Source organism: Lagenorhynchus albirostris, chromosome X (assembly GCF_949774975.1).
Source record: "Lagenorhynchus albirostris chromosome X, mLagAlb1.1, whole genome shotgun sequence".
In the NCBI taxonomy this organism is placed as follows: domain Eukaryota; kingdom Metazoa; phylum Chordata; class Mammalia; order Artiodactyla; family Delphinidae; genus Lagenorhynchus; species Lagenorhynchus albirostris.
Genome location: NC_083116.1, coordinates 106,398,094 through 106,419,273, shown reverse-complemented (window position 1 = coordinate 106,419,273; position 21,180 = coordinate 106,398,094). Strand labels below are relative to the sequence as shown.

The 21,180-nt window shown below is 37.5% G+C and overlaps 1 protein-coding gene across 1 annotated transcript in view; it reads left to right on the top strand.

Annotated features, from left to right (window-relative positions):
- Positions 1–21,180, top strand: part of IL1RAPL1 (interleukin 1 receptor accessory protein like 1) — a 651,888-nt gene that overhangs the window by 486,506 nt on the left and 144,202 nt on the right. The window lies entirely within an intron of this gene.

Sequence of the window (21,180 nt, the reverse complement as noted above, 5' to 3'; positions counted from 1 at the left end):
AGAGACAGGTGGGAAATCCATGGCAACCTACCAGGTGGTATGCTAAAATTAACACAAGCTTGATACCAAATTGACCAAATTCTGTCAAATGTACCAACATTTGTAGCAAATAAACACAAAAACTGTTCTTGAGCTTAGGCCTTTAAGTTCTCCCTCTCAAGCTGCAGGAACTTCTACTAGTCACCTTGCAAGAAAGGTTCATTATGAGGAAGATCGGCCAACCTTCTGTTCAGATCAGAGGATAGAATCTTCCAAGAAATAGAGTAGAGGGCAGACCGCAGGGAGTTTAGACCTAGACTGAATGCACTTATCTGAAGGTATTAGGCTCCTTGCCTTGCTGAGGGCTTGTGCCTTATTCATGTTAAGGTCCATAAAATCTATCTAGCCATCTGAACATCTTGACCACCACTTATTTCATCAATGAATAATTATTCTGAGCATCCCTCTTCTTGAATTAATGAAACCTCTAGTGTAGATTTTCATAAGGATACTTGAAATTCTTACATAACCCTTTTATAAGTGTGAATTTTTGACTAGGGAACTAAAAATGCTCTCCACCTTAGATATGAATCAAAGTTAATTTACAGATACATAATTCACAGGGAAGTGAATTTTAAAGTCTACCACCATGCCTGTAACATAATGGCTTTATATATTGATTTATTAAGTATTATAACATAATAACTTTTTCATTAGATTTGTGCTATAATGTTACATCTCCACCAAGAAGATATTGATTGAAATATGTAACATTTCATAGATATTCTACACATGTGTTTTAATATATATTTCTACTCCTACGATGATAGGGTGATGATCAGATGTATCTGTCATCATGGGTGATATATCTGTGATCTACTGATTATCGTAGAAGTAGGAATCACAGAAAACAAGGTCATTTGAGCTAATGTCCCTTGTTTGTGTCACTTAAATGGTCTTCAATTTTAACCATATAAATTATTAAATACTCAAATAATGCAAATTCTACAGGTGTCTAAGGAATCGCTTCCAAATTTTAACTCTTTTTGGCGACACATAAGTTTCTCATATTTAAGAAAAGGATTGGCTAGTGAAGGAGACCAAGTCTGGAACTCAGCTGAGTTCTTAAAAAGGTTTGGAAGGAAAACAGGGACAAGTTAAATGTCTGCCTCTGCCCAGAGAGGAACTCCCTGGATGAAGGAGAGCTCTAAAATTTCTTTCCCAAAGAAAAGTTTAAAAACATAAAACAGGGCCCTAGGGAAAAAGCTCTCGTGCTTGCCTGAAAGCTAGGTCAAGAAGTAGACTAAGAAGTAAAATTTCAGGGAACCTTCTCTATACAATTGGAGGGATACCTTATGATATTAGTCTGCTTTCCACCTTTCAGTTAACCCTCTGTGAATGAATCAAGTGGTTTGCTTTTAGTCAGTATATTGATTCCTTTACCCTTGGGAAGATCATCTCTACTCACATACTTGGATCTGTTGTTTCCCTAGGATCAGTTATATATGCAGGCTTTAGAAATCAATAGAACTTTCCATTATATCTCTTTACAGGTAGAATGTTGAGAATAAATCCACCTGAGATTGAGCGCTCCCATGTGGAATCACTGAGTCTCATACTACCTACATATTCTGCTGAACAAAGACTCATATATCCAAATGACTACTAGAAAAGTCCTTTTGAAACTCTGGTGGGCAACTCAACCATAACATTCACAGCAAAAATACCAGTTACTCAGTCCCCCAAATGGCTTCCCAACCATTTTCCCCCATTACAATTAATGTTTACAACACACCCACCATTATTCAAGCCAAATACCTAAGAGTCATTATCCATTCTCTTTATCCTTTATACCCCACAGCCAATCTATCAACACTTTCTACGGGCTCTGACTCACCATCTCTGCTGCTATTCTTCCAGTCCAAGCCTCCATCCACTCTCACCCAGAATGCTGCATTTTCTACCTACTACCTCTCCTTTCTTCTACTCTAGCTCTGCTTCTCTGGTCAACACAGTAACTGAATGACAAGGAAAAAAAAAAAAAGATCATATCACTCCTTTGGTTAAAACCCTCTTATGCCTTGTCTTTTTACTCATGGAATGAATCAAAACCCCTAACAGTGGCCTACAAATCTCCCAGAAAATCACTGGCCTCTCAAATCTTCACCAGTTTCCTGCTGACTCTGGCCAAATAGGGTTTTCTCCTGTTCCAAACAGAAAACCAACATAACCCATCCTCAGGACCTTTGCACTCACCCTTCCTCTGCCTGGAAAGCTCTGGCCCCTGACATTCATGTATGGTTCTTTGATATCCAGACCTCATGTCAGGCACTCTACATCCATACCTGCCTTCTATTCTCCAGAGTGTTTTTCACCAACTAGAAGTTTCTTATTTATTTTATTGGTTGGTTTTTGTCCTTCTACTGTGACTATAATATAAATTCTGTAAAATCAAGGATCTTGCCTCTCTTCTGCTCTACTTTATTTGCCTTTGCACATAGTAGGAGTCCAATTTGTTTAATAAAGGATTGAGGACTCCCACCTGTCAAAGTTCTTCTTTTAAAAAAGGGAGAATCAAAGTGACCTTTTCTAATGTGGTTGAGGTCCTTGGTAATATGCTGACTTAGGAGAGCTGTTCTGTCTAAGAGACCCAGAAAATGGTCCACCCTAGTGAAATCCAACTCTGAATATATTAACTGCCAAGGAGCCACCAGAGGGCCAATAGGATCAATCTGAGTGTTTCTTGTTCCCTCAGGCTGCCTCATCCTGTTTGATAGATCCCTACAAGAGGAAGAGGAGTGGTATCAAATGCAGTGACAAGGATGACCTGTGATAATTTGCATCATTTCCAAAGAGAATTCAAAGCGAGTGACTCAATCTTAGAGCCCTAGGGCAGTGGTTCTCAAAGTATGGTCCCGGGACCATATGTATGGTCCCGGGACCATACATACATCAGCACCACCTGGGAACTTGTTAGAGATGCATATTCTCAGGACTTGCAGAATCTGAACCTTTAAATCTGTTTGAGCAAACCCTCTGCTAAACTATGAGATCTATTGTGCTAGATCTATTGTACTGCCCAACCTCGGTTGCACTTTCTAATCATCTACCAAGCTTTTAAAATTTCTCATGCCTGAGCCTCTTTGCCAGAAATTCTGATTTAGTTGGTCTGTCATGGGTGAGGGCTCTCTTTTATTTAAGGTCTCCTAGGTGATGATGATAGATCTCCCAAGTTCAGAACCACTGCTCTAGTATGGGAGCAGGGTAATTTCAGGTACATCTAGGTAGTTGGCAGAAGTTCCTCCTGGAAAAGAATGCAATTTGGAATTCAAAAATCGTTTGCTTCACAATTTTACAGTAGAGGAGAGGGGAAATAACTTGGCCTAAAACACAGCATATGGTTATAATTGCTAGTGTTATATAGCCTCATCCAAAGCATCAATTCATAGGGAAGCACATTAAAGCAATGTAATGTTCAAAACCAAGTTGTGTGGTAAGCATCCGCTATAATAGAATGACTTATTCCAGAAGTGAAGTTTCATTTTGGGGAGCTTATCATGATATCAGATATGTTTTGAGTTAATGAAAACGCAGGAAGCACCAAGTTAATAAGGCAATCTTAGACCATAAAACCTAATTTAACTGCACTAAGAATGACAATGCTCTGCACAGAGAAAGTCTCACAATCTGACTGATCAAATGGAGAATTCCTGGGATGCTCTGTGGCATTTCTTTTGAAGAAGCTAAGTTGGCTGGGAGAGCCAGGCTTATTTAGAATATGGTTATTTACTTCTTAATTAAACACAGAATGATTAAAAAGAGATTTCACTTTAGAAGGCCACAGAACTGCTTGTTTGATAAAATTGTTATCAGCCTCTAGACTCTCATTTTCATTTTAGTATTGATTCCTTATATTTGTTTCAGAAATATTTAAAAAGAGATTCTTCAAGTTCTGTTTATATATTTGCTTTTTTAGTTGTTGTTAGAGGTAAGATAAAGTTTGAATGATGGGAGAAAGAGTGTTTATTGTCATAATAAAAAAACCCTTTGTGTAATATTGAAACTATCCCTTTTGATGTAGATAACTAGATTTTAGCTGCTTAATTTCAAATTGAATTATTTAGTTGAAAAATTAAAAGTCAATACTATTGAAGCAGAGCTGCTTGTCTCTCTCATTTTATGGATATTTTATGAAATATAAAACCAGCTGTTTCATTATAATTTTCCTGAACTGAATCTCCTTAAGGGCTTTGCTGAAATTATATTTGATCAATAGCTCTTTTAAAACTTCCCCTATAAAATTTACTTCTTAGTAGTATTTTCCTTACATATAAAAATTGGCTACTACTGTTGTGGGTTAAGAACTTTTGTGAGGTCTCCTTAATTCATTAGAATGCCATATTATGGTTTGTAAAACCAATTAGACCGTTTACTAAACAGAATATTAGAAACATGCTATATACAAAAAGCATTGTGTTACAAGTGGTTCACTTTTCTAATTTCCAAGTTAGTTTTGGAGCATAATACATTTACAAAGTGAGAGTAGTTAAATTTAAATTTAAAATAATTTAAATGAAATAGTATACAAATTTAGTTCCTCAGTCACACTAGGTACATTTCCAATGCTCAATAGCCATGTGTGGCTAGTGGCTACTAGTATATTGGACAAAATATGGAACACGTCCATCACAAAGTTCTACTGAAAAGTGTTGTATAGGCTTGTTTTTGAGGAATATTTTTTTTAAATATTTTTTTAAAAGCATTGCTTTATGGAATATTATAGGATAATTTTAAGAATTCTTAAATAGAATCAAATGAAATATTAAATAAATAAGGAAATATTATGACACATGGAATATTTCTTAAAACAATTAACCCTCTAGAAGAAGAGCCCTGAGTGCACTACACACACCATTTCCTATCAGAGGTGGTTGCCTAGAGCTGTTGTACATCTCGGCTCTATAACTAGGTCATAAGGGTTTTGAAGGCCATATCTTCTCTTCTAGCCAGTGTCCTCACAGCACCAAGAAAGAGTGTTGTGCGTAGAGGGCACTCAATGAATTTTTACTAAAGCAACTTGAAGCAAGGAGAGACTCCATAAATATTGACTTTGAACTTGAACAGTAGTTTGTGACCCCTGACCCAATCTAGCACTCCACTGTACAGTCATTCTGAACATTACTAAGCCATGACCTCCCTCTGGATCAGATGCTTCCAGGTAGAGTCACAAAAGCAAGTATTCTCTCAACCAGTCCCTGAACTAGAAGTTACCTAAACTAACGCAGAGCTCCTATTCCCTGTCATACCCTCTTTATACCTGGTCTAAGACCAGCCAATGTGAACAGACACTGGCTCACCTAGTTTCTCATGATTTAATTATTCACCTTGAATTACCATATGACTTCCTCCAACAAAGTTTACCCATCTTTAATTCTCTCTGTTTCTTTCCCCATTACAGGAGATTGATACTCCAAATACACACACACACACACACACACACACACACACACACTCACTCACTCACACTTATACATAAAAGCAGTTGAAATCCCTCTCTAAATCAGCAATATAGTTTTGTTTCAAAATATTTGCAATGCATAAATTTCACAAGGTAGTTTAAAATTTAGTTTAAAAAAGATTATTCAGAAAAAAGTATTTTGGAATATTAGTTTAAAACTTCGAGAAGCACACACAAACAGCTTCATTCCTAGATTCAAGAAAGGCAAATATTTCTAAGTATTTTCTAATCTTTTCATGATTAGTTAACCCAGAATAGTGTATCTCTTTTCCAACTAGACTGCATGTATCTCAAAGGTACAGAGGCTATTGAAAAAGTAGGTAGAATAGGAAATATTGACACGACTTTGGTCTGAAAATCTTTCCTTAATACATCACATGTGTTTTTGAGACAGATGTTTGGAGGACATGTTTTTTAGGGCAGAACCAGCACAAGTGTAAAGCTATGTCTGGACACCTGTTAAGCCCTTCCGTGCCTTCTACTTACAGGAATGTACATATGACCTTAAAAAATGGGTGCTGCTTTTGGAGGTCATTTACTAGGGTTGAGACTACACCTCCAACAACCGTAAGACTTAAAAAGAGATTTATCTCAAAAGGAAGTGTTGTCTCTGAGCATGAGCTCATTTTTATGAGCTGAGCTCAAAGTCCCTGACATTTAGAAATGACAGTGTGTCAGTGTGAGGTTCTTTCAAACAATCCTTCTAAGTTTTATCAGCTTTGCAAAATGTTACTAAGTGTCAGTATTCAGTTTATGAAATGTTTTAACTGTTGAGACTGTGATGGTGACCAGAAAGGGTAGAGTCTTTAGCTAAGATTGATCAAAGATAGTTCGGTGAGTAACTGTTTTATAAGGGGAATGGCGGTGGTGTTGTTTGATGGTTTTGGAGAGAGAGAGAAGGATTCCCTGTTGTGGTTATAAGATATATGCTCAATTTTATGTCTTTTAAAAGTTTTTTTTTTTGTCATAACATTTTAAAATTGTTGTTTGGAATTACAGTGAATCAAGGAAGTGTCTTTAAAAAGTATTCATAGGGCTTCCCTGGTGGTGCAGTGGTTGAGAGTCCGCCTGCCGATGCAGGGGACACGGGTTCGTGCCCCGGTCCGGGAAGATCCCACATGCCGTGGAGCGGCTGGGCCCGTGAGCCATGGTCGCTGAGCCTGCGCGTCCGGAGCCTTTGCTCTGCAACGGGAGAGGCCACAACAGTGAGAGGCCCGCGTACTGCAAAAAAAAAAAAAAAAAAAGTATTCGTAGTTAAGGGAATATAATTCTGCTATCAAAAAAGGAATTTAATGACTTCCAATACATCTTAATGGTAAACAGTTATGTGATCATGAATAGTAATTGGGAATTTTATGAATGAAAATCCCAAGAATGCACATGTTCTTGTGTGTACAGATATGTTTGTCTGTGTTTGATTTAATGGAGGCCATGAACAGATTACTGTCCCATTCATTTGAACAGCTTGCCTCAGTATAAGCATCATTGAAAGAAAATAGGCATGGAAATGTCTAGTAAATAGCTTCTAATAGACTCATCAGAGAAAAATTGTGATAGAGAAACTGAGACTTAAGAAAGCAAGCTTGGTGATGTCTAAGCTTGGTTCTTAGATGAGAAAGAAAAAAATTAATTTAGCTTTTAAAATTATAATAACTTTAGCAGCAATAAAACATACCAGTGATTCTGAAACTACCTGAGGTTAAGTACCAGGTGTTTTGTTCTGCTTTAATTTTCAGTTCCTTAAGGACCAATACTTCAGTAAAATATCATAAAAATCAATAACTAGAAAGAGTAATATAAAAAAAAACAGACATAAAAAGTAGCCAAGTATTTTTTATTGTTTCATTCAGACGACATTATCCAGTTGCTATAAAAGTTACTAAATGCTTACCCTCACTTTATATACTTCTTTTATGAAAGAACAATAAAAACAATTTGTAGACTGGCTCTGGTCTGTGAGCCAGGTTTTAAATAGAATTGCTTTACATCACTATGTATTAAACTGGGTACATGGGTGTATTCTCAGGGAGTTATGAGATACCTACAGAAAAATATTATCTATATATTAGATATAACATATTTTATTTTGATGATCATTTTAAAAATAGTATAAACGTGTTCTGTAGTATCTGGCTGACCAGAAAGTACTGATGCATGGTATGTGTCCACATCTGTGTTTGTGTTTTCAATCAAGTCAGCAAAAGTAATGTTACTCTAAATGTCAAAGTCTGATGAATGAAGACAAGAGGAAGCTAAAGAATCTGATATTTTGAAGAGTCACCTCTATTAAATGGGAAAGCTGGGCCTTGAATCCAAGGCTTTTAATTCCTACTTTAATGTGCTTCACTTTAGTTTTAAGGCAAATGTATGCTATAAGTGAACTGATTTATGTGACTCTTTCATTTTGAAGCAGATTTTATCACTTCACACCATATGAGAAAGTAATAAAACCAGGCCCTTTACTGGCACTGTTTTTCAATCACAACTTATATAACATTTTCCCCTATACTACTTTTATTTGTATATTTGCAAATTTTAATGCAGAATTAGAAACCAAGAATAGAATATTTGTGAAATCCACCTTGGACTCACTGTTTTTTAGGACCCTGCAGGGAGAGGTCAAGGGAAGCACATTAAATGTATTAGATGCATGATCCATATTCTCAAGGTTTTAAATGTTCATTCTCTTTTAGGGAGTGTGTAGGGAAAGAAGAGTTGCAAACATGTAAAATGCAGAATAAGACCTTATGCATCAATAGGCCAACTTGTGTATTTCGTAATTAAATATACGAGGAATTCAGAGAAGAGGAAGCTCAAGCTCAACATGAACTAGCTTCATCAGTGGTAGCCTCACCAAGGAGCCTGACCAAACTTCAGTATGAATTGTGTTTCCCTCCTTTCTTAAAAAAATAAATGTACAGTTGAGCCTTGAACGACACAGGTTTAAACTACGCAGATCCACTTATACACAGATTTTTTTCAATAAATATGTATGACAGTACTACACAATCTGTGGTTGGTTGAATCCGTGGATGCAGAACCATGGATACGCAGAATCCACTGTAAAGTTATATGCAAATTATTGACTCTGTGAAGGGTCAATGCCCCTAACCCCCTCGTTGTTCATGGATTATTGTTGTTGGAATGATTGTCTAATGCTGAACATCTGAACATTAATTGTGATGCAAAAAATAAAAACTTTTGTAGGCCCCACCAACTTAGTAAGAAAGACCCTGGCAATTAATTATTTTCCTTAATGATTGTAGTAAAATGTCATTCTCGCAATGACAAAATATTAGTGAAGGATTTGGGAACATATTAAAGTTACTTAGCGTTCATTGCAATAGTACATGGTGAAACATGCACTTGTATTCGTGCAATATGTCAGTCACCATTCCACCTTGACAAAGGGAACAGCACAAAGGGAACAAGAGTAAAAGTTTTATCAATAGAGAATTTCCAGGGTCACATTGTAGCAGATGGGTTGGGACTGATATAACTTCCCATTAAAATAGTTACACACAAACATGCCCTGGTATGCAGTGTGATGTGCTTGTGTGAGTATGTTTCCATTTGGGGAACTGTCCAGCATGAGTGCTAAAACACTCCACTGACTTTGGGCATATGCCAGCCCTGAATAAGTCGTTTCTCATTGGAAAAAGGGTCTATACCTAACTTTTCTAAATGATATCTATTAAAATTATTCTGCATTATAAGAGAAAGGAAAGATTTTCCTGAAGGTTCAAAGTAGCAACATATTTCCGACAGTACGTTTCCATTAAAAGAAGTGAAACGTTTAGAGGGTATCTTGGTGTCCTCAAAAAGAAATAAGAATACATGATCACTATTAATTAAAAAGCTGGGGGGCGGTTGGGGGAAGATGGTGGAAGAGTAAGACGCAGAGATCACCTTCCTCCCCACAGATACATCAGAAAAAGCTGGGAGCCCTGGGGAGAAAATTTAATGATGAAGGGCAGAGATGCAAAAGAACTTGTTAAAATGAGAAAGGAATGAGAAGAAAAGCAAATGCAACTAGGACTCTAAAAGCTGCATTGAAAGGAAACCTGAACAAATTATATGAGTAAATGAAGAAATGTCTCCAGAAGGCAAAGTAAAATAAAAACCTATATATATATATATATATATATATATATATATATATATATAAGAATGAGTGAGTTATAGGGGGCAGAAAGTAGATATCTAATCTCATAAGTACATCTAATTTAGATGAAGAAACCATAAAATGGAAAAGTGGTCAATATATTTGCAATAAACAATTACAAAGATGAGATAATGGGAGTAATGCAGTCCTGGGATCTGACTGCAATCCTTGAAGCAGCCTTATAACCTAACTTCAATGCTGCTCTACTGTAATCTGAGGCATTCCTGCCCATCCAGAGACCCATCCAAGGGACTAGGCAGAAGCCAGGCCTATGGTCACCCCTGGTAATAGGCCCTAAGACATTGGACACGACTGTGGTCCCTGAAGCAGACTTGAACATGCAGAAGAAAATCAATGACCTTGAAGACAAGTCATTTGAAATTATCCAGTTAGAGGGAAAAATAGAGTGAAAAGGAGTGAAAAAGAGCCTGGGTGACTTATGATGCACCATCAGGAGAACCAATAGATGCATTAAGGGAGTACCAGAAGGAATAGAGAATGAGAAAGGGTCAGAAACCTTATTTAAAGAAATAATGAGGAAAAGCTTCCCAAATCTGGGGAAGGAAATGAACATTCATATCCATGATGCCCAAAGAACCTCTAGTAGGCTGAACTTCAGTGAGACACTGAGACACATTATATTGTCAAAAATCACAGACAGACTTCCAGTTTCCAGTTCCACATGTAAGGAGCTTGGAGGCTGCCACTCCATCCTAATAACAACTAAAAAGCTGAACAGACTGAAAAACCAACAACACTTCAAGGATCCGTAAGAGAGATGAAGAAAGAGTGAAAACACAGACAGTCAAATACAAAGGAGTCATGGCTCACCAGAGCAGAGACTCATGAACAGTAACTACTGCAGAAACCAGTGCTGCGTAGGAAAACTTGAACTATAACTAACAAAAAAGTATCTTTTTTGACCACAATGGTATAAAACTAGAAATCAATAACAGGAAGAAAAATGGAAAATTCACAGTTATGTGGAAATTAAACAACATACTCCTGAACAACCAATGGGTCAAAAAAGAAAAGTGAAATTAGAAAATATCTTGAGATAATCAATCATAGCCTCAAGAGATATCTGTACTCTGATGTTCATTGCAGCATTATTCATCATAAGCAAGATACGGCAACAACTTAAGTGTCCATCAATGGGATGAATGGATAAAGAAAATTACACACACACACACAGAGTGGATTATTATTCAGGTGTAATAAAGAAAGAAATCCTGCTATCTGCAACAAATGGATGAACCTGGAGGACATTATACTAAGTGAAATAATCCAAAGAAAGACAAACACTGCATGATCTTACTGCATGATCTGTATGGCATCTAAAAAAGTCTAATTCATAGAAGCAAATTGTAGAACGGTGGTTGCCAGGGCTGGGGAGTGGGGGAAATGAGGAGGTATTGGTCAAACACTACAAAGTTTCAGTTATGTGGGATGAATAAATTCTGGAGAAGTAGTATACATCATGGTGACTGTAGTTAATAATACTCTACTGTATACTTGAAATTTGCTATGATAGTGTGTCTTAAGTGTTACCACACAAAAAAAAGTAACTATGCAAGGCAATGTATATGTTAATTAGCTGGATTGTGATAATCATTTCACAGTGTATATGTATATCAAAACATCATGTTGTACTCATGAAATATATACAAGTTTTGTTTGACAATTATATCACAATAAAGCTGGGGATAAAAAACAATATGGGTCTAACTTAAGATGAGCAGACAAGTCAATGGATAGGACAAATGGCCCTGAATTAAATAAATTAAAAATATATGTATATACACAGACACACACATATATATAGACATATATGTGTATTTTTATATAATGATTTAGGGAGTTTATATTAAAAATGAAACCATAAGATACGTGGAAAAGTTCCTGGTTAATCTCTAGATAGAGGACAGTTTTCCAAGAATTTTTTTATTAAAAAAGAGATGGTCCTCACAAGAGAAAAGATTTTGACTACATTAAAAAGAACATCTTTTTTTTTTTTTGCGGTATGAGGGCCTCTCACTGTTGTGGCCTCTGCCATTGCGGAGCACAGGCTCCGGACGCGCAGGCTCAGCGGCCATGGCTCATGGGCCCAGCCGCCCCACGGCATGTGGGATCTTCCCGGACCGGGGCACGAACCCGCGTCCCCTGCATCGGCAGGCGGACTCTCAACAACTGCGCCACCAGGGAAACCCCAAAAAAGAACATTTTTAACAGCAAATATCAAAAGATAAAAATGACTAACAAGGTTAAGTATATTCAACAGGCATGAAGGGATTGAATTGTTCTTTAAATTTATTTTTTAAAAGCAGCAAAGCACATAATTGAATGATTAAACAAATAATAAGAATAAATAAAATGGCCAAGAAATTTACGGACTGTATTCAACATCATGAATAACTTGGTTATCAAAGATATGCTAATCAAAATGATAAGATTACAATTTTTCCTGACAGTTTTGTCAAAAGTATTGTAAAATAGACACCCTCATATCCTGCTGCTCAGAATAACATTAGTAAAACTTTTGTGCAACACCTACAGGGAATTTTAGGTCTAATAATTCATAGACTTGTTCTAACAATTCAAATACTGGGAATATACCCTTAAGAAAGTAATTAGACTCTTACAATGACTTCTACATAATAGAAGCTTTGTCACAGTGGTATGTATAGTAGCAAAAAATTTAAATTACCCAAATCAGAAACAGTAGAGTAATTATGCCATGATTATTCAATGAAAAATTAAGATGCCTTAATAGTATGCAACATGGTAATTTACTTTAACTATCCCTTTTTTTGGATTAGAATTTTTTTAAATAAGATCTCACATATAATCTTAATATAACAGATAAAAACAACATTGTATTAGGATAAATTTATTTAATGATACTAATCCTTTTAAATTTATAGAGTTGCAATAAGGCTCAGTGTATCACTGTCGTTAATGCTCCCTGTGTGTTTGAAAAGCTTTTGTGTTCTGAAATTGTTGGGTGCATTAGTTGGAGTGAGTTGGTTGTATATCTCAAATTTTAAAATTTTATGTATTGTGCTGTTTGTTTTTTCTACCAACCTATCAGTTGGTAGGAGGAATTTTGAAAACATTTTACTCAGGTGGTCTATTTGTGTATTTCTCTTCACAAGCTGACAAATTTTACTTTATATATTTTGACACTGCATTTTTAGATACATAATTATATAGTCTCAGTATGTATTCTAGATATGTCTTTCTGATAAGGTGAAATTCGTACTCTTATACAGTGGCCCTCTCTATATCTAATAATACCTTTTCTTTAAAGTCTATTTCATGTATTATTGATATTGGCAAGCCAGCTTTATTTTGTTTATATTTGCTGTATATGAATATTTTATATACCATTTTGTGTACTTTTTTTTTTTTTTTGCGGTACACGGGACTCTCACTGTTGTGGCCTCTCCCGTTGCGGAGCACAGGCTCCAGACGCGCAGGCTCAGGGATCATGGCTCACGGGCCCAGCCGCTCCGCGGCATGTGGGATCTTCCCGGACCGGGGCACGAACCCGTGTCCCCTGCATCGGCAGGCGGACTCTCAACCACTGCGCCACCAGGGAAGCCCCATTTTGTGTACTTTTAATTTACATGTGGCACTTATGAACACATTTAGTTGGATTTGGTTTTTTTGTTCTGGTCTGAAAATCTTTGTTAACTAGGACTTTTAGTTCATTTTTAATTGTAGTAAGTGGTGTTTCGAACCATGGCTACCATATTTTGTGCTTTCTTTTTTTTTCTTTTTTTTTTTTTTGGAGAACTGAAGTGTGACAAATAAGAAAACGATCATCTTTATTCTTTTGATACACATATGCTTACTCAAGAAAATTTTAAAAATCACTTCGAAGTCAAAATATATAAAACTAAAATATATTTTATGCCAACATAGATTTCAATTATGAATTTTTTTTTTTTTTTTTTTTTTTTTTGCGGTACGCGGGCCTCTCACCGCTGCAGCCTCTCCCGCTGCGGAGCACAGGCTCCAGACGTGCAGGCCCAGCGGCCATGGCTCACGGGCCCAGCCGCTCCGCGGCATGTGGGACCCTCCCAGACCGGGGCACGAACCCGTGTCCCCTGCATCAGCAGGCGGACTCTCAACCACTGCGCCACCAGGGAAGCCCTCAATTATGAATATTTTTAGGTAAGTTTTAAAAAAGAATTTACTGGAGTATAGTTGATTTACAGTGTTGTGTTCTACTGAGGTTTAAGGCAAAATGAGACAGTTATACATTTACATATATCAACTCTTTATTAGATTCTTTCCCCATATAGGTCATTACAGAGTATTGAGTAGAGTTCCCTGTGCTATACAGTAGGTTCTTATTAGATACCTATTTTATACATAGTAGTGTGTATGTGTCATTCCTAAATTCCCAATTTATCCCTCCCCCACCTTCGTCATGTTTTCATTATCATTTATTTCTAGTATTTTTTTCATTTCCGCTTTGATTTCTTCAGTGATCACTTGGTTATTAAATAGTGTATTGTTTAGCCTCCATGTGTTTGTATATTTTACAGATTTTTTCTGTAATTGATACCTAATCTCATAGCATTGTGGTCAGAAAAGATACTTCATAAGATTTCAATTTTCTTAAATTTACCAAGGCTTGATTTGTGACCCAAGATATGATCTATCCTGGAGAATGTTCCATGAGCACTTGAGAAGAAAGTGTATTCTGTTGTTTTTGGATGGAATGTCCTATAAATATCAATTAAGTCCATCTTGTTTAATGTATCATTTAAGGCTTGTGTTTCCTTATTTATTTTCATTTTGGATGCTCTGTCCATTGGTGAAAGTAGAGTGTTAAAGTCCCCTACTATGATTGTGTTACTGTCGATTTCCCCTTTTATGGCTGTTAGTATTTGCCTTATGTATTGAGGTGCTCCTATGTTGGGTGCATAAATATTTACAATTGTTATATCTTCTTCTTGGATTGATCCCTTGATCATTATGTAGTGTCCTTCTTTGTCTCTTCTGATAGTCTTTGTTTTAAAGTCTATTTTGTCTGATATGAGAATTGCTACTCCAGCTTTCTTTTGATTTCCATTTGCATGGAATATCTTTTTCCATAGCCTCACTTTCTGTCTGTATGTGTCCCTAGGTCTGAAGTCAGTCTCTTGTAGACAGCATATATATGGGTCTTCTTTTTATATCCATTCAGCCAGTCTATGTCTTTGGTTGGAGCATTTGATCCATTTACATTTAAGGTAATTATCGATATGTATGTTCCTATTACCGTTTTCTTAATTGTTTTGGGTTTCTTATTGTAGGTCTTTTCCTTCTCTTGTGTTTCCTGCCTAGAGAGGTTCCTTTAGCACTTGTTGTAAAGCTGGTTTGGTTGTGCTGAATTCTCTTAGCTTGTGCTTGTCTGTAAAGGTTTTAATTTCTCTGTCAAATCTGAATCAGATCCTTGCTGGAAAGAGTAATCTTGGTTGTAGGTTTTTCCCTTTCATCATTTTAAATATGTCCTGCCACTCCCTTCTGGCTTGTAGAGTTTCTGCTGAGAAATCAGCTGTTAACCTTATGGGAGTTCCCTTGTATATTATTTGTCATTTTTCCCTTGTTGCTTTTAATAATTTTTCTTTGTCTTTAATTTTTTCAATTTGATTACTGTTTGCCTAGGCGTGTTTCTCCTTGGCTTCATCCTACCTGGGACTCTCTGTGCTTCCTGGACTTGATTAACTATTTCCTTTCCCATATTAGGGAAGTTTTCAACTATAGTCTCTTCAAATATTTTCTCAGTCCCTCTCTTCTTCTCTTCTTCTTCTGGGACCCCTATAATTCGAATGTTGGTGCATTTAATGTTGTCCCAGAGGTCTCTGAGACTGTCCTCAATTCTTTTTATTCTTTTTTCTTTATTCTGCTCTGCAGTAGTTATTTCCACTATTTTATCTTCCAGGCCACTTATCCGTTCTTCTGCCTCAGTTATTCTCCTATTGATCCCTTCTAGAGAATTTTTAATTTCATGTATTGTGTTGTTCATCAGTGTTTGTTTGCTCTTTAGTTCTTCTCATTCCTTGTTAAACGTTTCTTGTATTTTCTCCATTCTTTTTCCAAGATTTCGGATCATCTTTACTATCATTATTCTGAACTCTTTTTCAGGTACAGTGCCTATTTCCTCTGCATTTGTTAGTTCTGGTGGGTTTTTACCTTCCTCCTTCATCTGCTGTGTGTTTCTCTGTCTTCTCATTTTGCTTAACTTACTGTGTTTGGGGTCTCCTTTTTGCAGGCTGCAGGTTCGTAGTTCCCGTTGTTTTTGGTGTCTGCCCCCAGTGGCTAAGGTTGGTTCAGGGGGTTGTGTCGGCTTCCTGGTAGAGGGGACTAGTGCCTGTGTTCTGGTGGATGAGGCTGGATCTTGTCTTTCTGCTGGGCAGGTCCACGTCTGGTGGTGTGTTTTGGGGTGTCTGTGGGCTTATTATGATTTTAGGCAGCCTCTCTGCTAATGGGTGGGGTTGTGTTCCTGTCTTGCTAGTTGTTTGGCATAGGGTGTCCAGCACTATAGCTTGCTGGTCGTTGAGTGGAGCTGGGTCTTGGTGTTGAGATGGAAATCTCTGGGAGATTTTCGCCGTTTGATATTACGTGGAGCTGGGAGGTCTCTGGTGGACCAATGTCCTGAACTCAGCTCTCCCACCTCCGAGGCACAGCCCGACCCCTGGCTGGAGCATCAAGAGGCTGTCATCCACACGACTCAGAATAAAAGGGAGAAAAAAAAGAAAGAAAGAAAAAGATTAAATTAAATTTACAAAAAAGTTATTAAAATAAAAACAAAAAATAATTATATTAAAAATGTTTTTAAGTAATTAAAAAGAAAAGAAAGAACAACCAAACCAAAACCCAAATTCACCAATGATAACAAGCGCTGAAAACTATACTAAAAAAAAAAAAGAACCGTAGGACAAATGGTAAAAGCAAAGCTATACAGACAAATTCACACACAGAAGCATACACATACACACTCTCAAAAAGAGGAAAAGGGAAAAGTATATATGCATCGTTGCTCCCAAAGTCCTCCTCCTCAATTTGGGATGATTCGTTGCCTATTCAGGTATTCCACAGATGCAGGGTACATCAAGTTGATTGTGGAGATTTAATCCGCTGCACCTGAGGCTGCTGGGAGAGATTTCCCTTTCTCTTCTTTGTTTGCACAGCTGCAGGGGTTCAGCTTTGGATTTGGCCCCGCCTCTGCGTGTAGGTCGCCTGAGGGTGTGTGTTTTTTGCTCAGACAGGGCGGGGTTAAAGGAGCAGCTGATTCGGGAGCTCTGGCTCACTCAGGCCGGGGACAGGGAGGGGTACGGAACCGGACGACCCTGCGGCGGTAGAGGCCGGCCTGACATTGCACCAGACTGAGGCGATCCGTGCGTTCTCCCGGGTAAGTTGTCCCTGGATCCCGGGACCCTGGCAGTGGCGGCCTGCACAGGCTCCGCGGAAGAGGGGTGTGGAGAGTGACCTGTGCTCGCACACAGGCTGCTTCTTGGTGGCGGCAGCAGCAGCCTTAGCGTCTCATGCCCGTCTCTGGTGTCCGCGCTGATAGCTGTGTCTCGCGCCCGTCTTTGGAGCTCCTTTAAGCAGCGCTCTTAATCCCCTCTCCTCGCGCACCAGGAAACAAAGAGGGAAGAAAAAGTCTCTTGTCTCGTCGGCAGCTCCAGACTTTTTCCAGGACTCCCTCCCGGCTTGCTGTGGCGCACTACCCCCCTTCAGGCTGTGTTCGCGCAGCCAACCCCAGTCCTCTCCCTGCGCTCCGACCCAAGCCCGAGCCTCAGCTCCCAGCCCCGCCCGCCCCAGCGGGTGAGCAGACAAGCCTCTCTGGCTGGTGAGTGCCGGCCGGCACCGAGCGTCTGTGCGGGAATCTCTACGTTTTGTCCTCCGCACCCCTGTTGCTGTGCTCTCCTCCGCGGCTCCGAAGCTCCCCCGCTCCGCCAACCCCGTCTCCGCCCGCGAAGGGGCTTCTAGTGTGTGGAAAGCTTTCCTCCTTCACGGCTCCCTCCCACTGGTGCAGGTCCCGTCCCTATTCTTTTGTCTCTGTTCTTTCTTTTTTCTTTTGCTCTACCCAGGTACGTGGGGGGTTTCTTGCCTTTGGGGAGGTCTGAGGTCTTCTGCCAGCGTTCAGTAGTTGGTGTTCTGTAAAAGTTGTTCCACATGTAGATGTATTTCTGATGTGTTTGTGGGGAGGAAGGTGATCTCCGCGTCTTACTTTTCCGCCATCTTGAAGCTCCCCCGTTCTGTGCTTTCTATTTACCTGACATTTTTATGTGTCATTTTCACGGATTTTTTTCCCTTCTTTCACATTGGTTGAGTTTGGAAGTTTTATACTTTATCTCTGTTCTTTTCATTATATCCTAGAAAATTCGTATATATACTTATCAAAGTTCACTTTTAGCTATATTTTTATTCTTTTTCAGGCAAAGTAAATACCTTTATTTCTGCTGCTTCTCTCAACTTTTCTTATTGCTGCTCGGTATCTTAGACTTTTTTTTTAATTCACAAAAGGTGCACTGTTATTGCTTTATACAGTCAGTATTTGTTTAGATAGTCACTAGACTGCAAGCTCCATGAAGGGAGAAATTTTTGTTGTGGTGGTTATTCCTCGCTATACCTCAGGCAGCACTTAAAAGAGGGCCTACCACATAGTCATTGCTCATAAATAAATAATTATTGAATCAGTTGATTGAATATACCCAGGTATTTAACACTTTTTTTCACATCATACCTTCCTGCATCCCTCTGCGATCATTTTCTTAATGCCTGCAGAGTAATTCTGTATGCTTTCCTTCAGTGAGGGCAGGCTGCTACCAAATACAGTCTGTTTGCTGTCTGAAATGTTTGTACTTTTCATTCATGAATGGTACGTTTAGTTCTAAATTCTTTTTTTTTATTGGGGTATAGTTGTTTTACAGTGTTGTGTTAGTTGTACTGTACTGCAAAGTGGAGTAGACTTCCCTGTGCTCTACAGCAGGTTCTTATTAGTTATCTATTTTATACATATCAGTGTATTCTTTTCAGCACAGTCTCTTCTCTATTTTAAAAGTTTTCTCTTTGTACAAATATATGTCAGTCCCATTCTTTCATTCTTTTTCTCCACTTCTTATGGAACTCCACTTAGAATAAGATATACCTCCTTACTCTATTCTCCATATCTCAAACCCTCTTTTATAGTTTCCATCTCTTTGGTTTCCTTGTGCATTGTAGATTGTATCTTCAGATCTAACTTTCAAATCACTAATTATTTCTTTAGGTGTTTGTACTCAGCCGTTAACCTAAACATTCAATTATTCAATCATTTTAACCATCTCCACATTCTATTTTTTATTTCTAAAAGTTATAGTATTTTCATTTCTAAATCTGCTTTGTCATTTTCCATAGTCTCTTGCTTCTTATTCATATATTCACCCCCTTCTTTTTTTCTTCATAATATATTAAACATACTTTATTTTATATTCAACCTTTAATGATTCAGATATCCCAGCAATTTGTTAGAAGCTGCCATCTGTATTTTCTGCTGGTTCTCAACATGGTGCCTGGAGAGGGCTTCATGATGTAATGTTGAGTAAGCAGAATAACACATAAGCAAATCGTTTACACTATGATAATGATTTTATAAAGATTCAAAGACAGTGAGAGAAGATAGACCAAAATATTCACAATTGTTAGTTACCTTGGAAAAGTGGAACTGCGGGTAATTTTTATTTTCTGTTTTATGCTTTTCTTCATATTCCAGATTCTCTACCATGAATATGCATCACTCCTCTCATAAAAACTAGTTTAGAAAATGACTAAAAGGAACTTTCCCAAAGAATTTCTCTTTTATCTTTCAATAAGATGGCATTTTAAAGAATGCTCTCATAGAGGATTTCAAGCACGTCAAGAAACTTGTTCCAAACTGCTGAGAGTATTGTGGTGAATGTAACAAGGTTATATTCCAGCTTTTGACATGTTCATCATTAACGTTTCGCTGGTCCCTGGCCTGTCTGAATGGAGAGATGAATTCATTAGAGATGGGTAAATAAAAAAGTGATTTTGTCTCTAAATTAATATAATGACACACTTCCATGATGAATTTGCTAAATCATTTCGGGTTATACCTTCCTCTCTGTGAGTTCAGTTATCTTTGTCATAAAAAGTTTTTTTTTTCCATAGACAACCTTTACCCATTTTTCATAGCCTAATTTAACTATAAAACTGTTAACATCCCATTTTAAAGCTGATGATAAATTGCCTTTTAACCTGTTTGAAATTTTTGAAATTAGGTGGTATAATATTCGTAGATATAACCTTACCAATTATGTGGAGAAAAAATGAAAACATAAATACGGCTTTAACCTTGAAACCTGACAGGCGCTTGGATAAGAAAGAGATGAGCCTTTTCATGTGTGTAAATTTGTCCAGACTCCTCACTCTGCGTGTCAGTGTTAGGATTAGTCCTTCTTAACATTTGTTTTCTACTAAATGTGTGAAGAACATATGTTTCCTATTGTTAGTGACTCAATACTGTTTTACTAAAGAATTGCATAATCTGAGAAAGTTTCAGTAATAAAGAAAATTCACATTAGCATTTCCTGGTTATTTATTTGTATATATGTTTCACTCCTTTCTCTTTGTAGGTAATCAAAATAGTGTGAACATTCAGACTGAGGCTTAGAACAGTGTCTCTTACTCTCAATCCCTTAGGAAAGGTCCCTAAAATTAATCACAGTGGGCACCATATCTTATATATACATATATATATATATATATATATTTTTTTTTAGGGAAAATCTTTATTTCAACAGACCCAGGAAGTCTGGGCCCATATCTTATATTTTAAATGAATACCTTCTAACACCTTTTTAATTATACCATGCCATCTACTAACCAAATCCATGATTCTGACATAAAACAGTAAATAACTTATAAAATCAGAAGAAGAGAATCTTTTAAAAATTCATTTGTTTGGGGCTTTATTTATGTGAGCCATTATTTTCTAGCATTTCACCAGTTCATTTATATTCAAATTATGTGTTGCATTCTCTTACAGTGACTACTTTTTAAAAAGGGCTTTTAATGTGTCTCCTTTTTCCTCTTTTTTCTGACATTTGCTAGTACCCCATGATTTCTGTTGTATCTAACACTAAGCAGGTGTCTTAGGAAATAATCCAGTATCTTGTAAAAGAGGTTCTACAGTGGCCTGTATGTTAATATCATTTATCCTCTGTCTTGTTACCAAGATAATGTGAGGCATTTTATTATATTCTCTCTCTCTCTCTCTCTCTCTCTCTCTCTCTCTCTCTCTCTCTCTCTCTGTCTCTGTCTCTGTCTCTGTCTGTGTGGCACATTTGAGAACATTAAAGCCCTAATCAGGCATTTCAATTCCTACATGCCACCTCAAGTATAGTTTGGGAACTGTGGGAGCATATAACGCATTGTCTATTTCTTCCTCTTTGCTTTTTGCACAGTACCTTTTGATTTGGATGGAGTCTTCTATTTGCTGCACAGTTAGCCTAAC